The sequence below is a fragment of the Triticum aestivum genome, chromosome 1A (genome assembly GCF_018294505.1).
Source record: "Triticum aestivum cultivar Chinese Spring chromosome 1A, IWGSC CS RefSeq v2.1, whole genome shotgun sequence".
NCBI classification, from domain to species: domain Eukaryota; kingdom Viridiplantae; phylum Streptophyta; class Magnoliopsida; order Poales; family Poaceae; genus Triticum; species Triticum aestivum.
Window position 1 is genome coordinate 159312918 of NC_057794.1, and position 3371 is coordinate 159316288.

At 48.2% G+C, this 3371-nt stretch overlaps 1 long non-coding RNA gene across 1 annotated transcript; it reads left to right on the forward strand.

The window, feature by feature from the left end:
* Positions 1 to 216: 216 nt before the first annotated feature.
* Positions 217 to 2625, forward strand: LOC123110280 (uncharacterized). The gene is made up of 3 exons (XR_006453275.1): positions 217 to 425; positions 505 to 758; positions 1337 to 2625. It is a non-coding gene; the product is annotated as an uncharacterized lncRNA (long non-coding RNA).
* The last annotated feature ends 746 nt before the right edge of the window (positions 2626 to 3371 follow it).

The window sequence follows — 3371 nt, forward strand, 5'->3', positions numbered from 1 at the left end:
CAGCCGGAGATCACTGTTCATTGGGCCGCGTAGTGCCAGCAGCGCGCAGCCCATTTCCTTTCCTTCGCCCCGCACGCAGCAGCTAGGCAAGCCGGCCTATTTTCGCACAGCCGCAGCCCACCTCGCAAGCCTCTTCTTTTTCTTATTTTTTTTTCTTTCTCTGCCGCTGCCAACCGGGTCCCGCTTGTCATCTCCTCCAACCACTCGTATTCATCACGAACACTGTAGCTACCGAACCCAAACCGAGATCGAATCGATCGATTCGATCGATCCTTTGCACTCCCACCTCCATATATATACTCCCCACGTCCGGCTTGTCTGATTTTTCGCCAAAATCGCAGTCTCCCGTGCCCTAGGTTGATTTCGCGATCTCGCCGGAGTTCCACCGCTGCTGACCTCCGCCGTCGTCGTTTCCGTCGCCTACAGTGGGTCCCAGCACCTCCTCTTGCCCCTGTTAATTTCGCCTTGATCTCCTCTATCGCCTTGACCCACTATCTCGCACAGGGGAGTACCGAACCGAGCGCAAGGACCTCGATCCGAAGATCACAGCCACCGCACGACTCCAGCCACCCTCTGCCGTCAACCCCGTTCGCCACCGACGCCTCTGAGGACTTCTTCGAGACTGCATCCGAGCTCCGCGCCCCGTACGCTACCCTCCGGAGTCTCGAGACCACCGGAGCAGGCGCCACCATCGCCGCCCGAGCCGCCGCGCCGCTGTTTTGTCCAAGTCCGGCCGCCCCAGCCTCTGTTCCTCTTCGGTGAGCTGCCCTTAGCCGCCCAATCTCTCTCTAATGGTCCAGATTAAATCATGTTCTGTTTTTTCCTCTCGAATAGGTATGCGCTGTTTAGAGGCTGTCCGCTGTTTAGCCATCGCAGCGAACACCCTCCAGTCAATCAGCATGCGCCACGTGGCACATCCACAGTGCCATGACAGTTCTTCCTAGAACGCTTTTATGGCATAATTGTTCTTTGCAGATTCCGTATCAAATTTTCATTTAGGTTTATCTTGAGATCCGTAACTCCAAATTCATCGATTCTTTTTCCTGTGTACTAGTAGTGACCAGGAGAATATTTAAGAACAAAAGTTTCACATTTTTGAACAGTTCAAATTTGAATTTGTTTAAATTTGAATTCAAACTTCCGGAGGCCATATCTTTTAAACTGTTGATCCAAATTAGTTGATTCTTTTTGCATTGTGATCCTACCAGCATGTAGATAATATATACCTACTAATATGTTCTGTTATTTAAGTCTTTATTTGAATTCGTTGCTGTTTACTTTATTTTAGTGTTATGTGAGCATAGTTTATTTATCGTTGCCTCCGTTAATCGTATAGATTGTTCGGAGTGTGAAGCGGATCGGAATTAATCGTTAGAGTACTTCAGCACCGTTCAAGGCAAGTTTGCACTTTTGATTTTGCTCATCATATATTCTGCTATGCAAGTGTGATTTTGGTGCTATGATATATGCTTGGCCTGATATGTGTATCTCGTGTTATGTTTGGTATTGATTGTGTTATGTGATGGTGTGATCAAATTAGTATGGTAGACACGGGCATGTGTCGAGTGATCCATGAAAGTGGTGAGTGTTTATAGCCGTAGGCTCGGGATTATTAACCAGGTGAATGCGTCACTGGCAGAGCGCTCTATTGTCCCTAGAGAATGCGCCATTGACAGAGCGCACTTGAGGCAAGGTATAGTTTTCGGAACTTAAATCAGGTGAATGCGTCCTTGGCAGAGCGCTCTATTGTTCCTAGAGAATGCGCCACTGACAGAGCGCACTTGAGAGACTTCTGAAGTTCTTGTCATGTTTATTTAGAATCTTTGGGTTATCTTGGGCGAGTAAACTAGAGACGGTTGTGAGTTTAGGTAGTGGAGGTAGGTGAAGACATTCTTCTCCAAACTAACTTGTGTGTTTTGTTTGTCATACAATGCTTTGTGGAGGTAGGTTTGCTATATCATATTGTGTGATTTGCCAATACATTCAATGTATTTACCCTTTGTGGCTACAACTTATCATGTTGCGGGATTTTCAGATGATCAGTGAGATACAGTAGGGTTGCGAGTCTTCAGTCAACATGTTCTCCAGTGGGCATTGATGGACTCATCGTTGATTATGCTACCTTTCCGCAGTTATTATTGAATAAGTTAGCCATGTGCTATTTAGTTTGTAATAATTTATAAATTCTGGATCATACGTTATAGTAAATGATGCACTTGTTATTTGATATTCATATGTACTGTGTGTGCTAGCGAGTCGATCCAGGGACTAGCACAGTGAGCACAGAGACATCGAGTCTTATCAGATTCGAGTCGTTACAGATGGTATCAGAGCAGTGTGTTAACTGTAGGTCGTGACCCTAGAAAATGGATTAGAAAAGCCATAAAAGTGAAAACTTACTTTACAACTTGTTGTCTACTTGTTAGTTCATACTCTTGTACTCATATCTTTACTTTTCAAATATAGATGACCCCTGAAATTATATTAGTGTTATTTAAGGAGTTTAGTTTGAAGACCACCATTCCTAAGTTGTGTTCGATAAACGATTTGCGGTAGTATGATGAGATCATATCTCTTGTGGATATGACCTTACCTGTAGGTTTTGCTTGTGTTGTGTGGTATGTGTTGGGGAACGTAGCAGAAATTCAAAATTTTCCTACGTGTCACCAAGATCTATCTATGGAGAGACTAGCAACGAGGGGAAGGAGAGTGCATCTACATACCCTTGTAGATCGCTAAGCGGAAGCGTTCAAGTGAACGGGGTTGATGGAGTCGTACTCGTCGTGATTCAGATCACCGATGATCCTAGTGCCGAACGGACGGCACCTCCGCGTTCAACACACGTACAGCTCGACGATGTTTCCCACGCCTTGATCCAGCAAGGAGAGAGGGAGAGGTTGAGGAAGACTCCATCCAGCAGCAGCACAACGGCGTGGTGGTGATGGAGGAGCGTGGCAATCCTGCAGGGCTTCGCCAAGCACCTACGGGAGAGGAGGAGGTGTCACGGGAGGGAGGGAGGTGCCAAGGGCTCAGGTATGGATGCCCTCCTTCCCCTCCACTATATATAGGGGCAGGGGAGAGGGGGGAGGCGCAGCCTTGCCCCTTCCTCCAAGAAAGGGGTGCGGCTAAGAGGGGGGAGGAGTCCATCCTCCCCAAGGCACCTCGGAGGTGCCTTCCCCCTTTAGGACTCTCCCCTTTTTCCTATATCTTGGCGCATGGGCCTCTAGGGGCTGGTGCCCTTGGCCCATGTAGGCCAAGGCCCACCCCCTACAGCCCATGTGGCCCCCCGGGGCAGGTGGGCCCCCGGGACCCTTCCGGTGGTCCCGGTACAATACCGATGACCCCGAAACTTGTCCCGATGGCCGAAACAG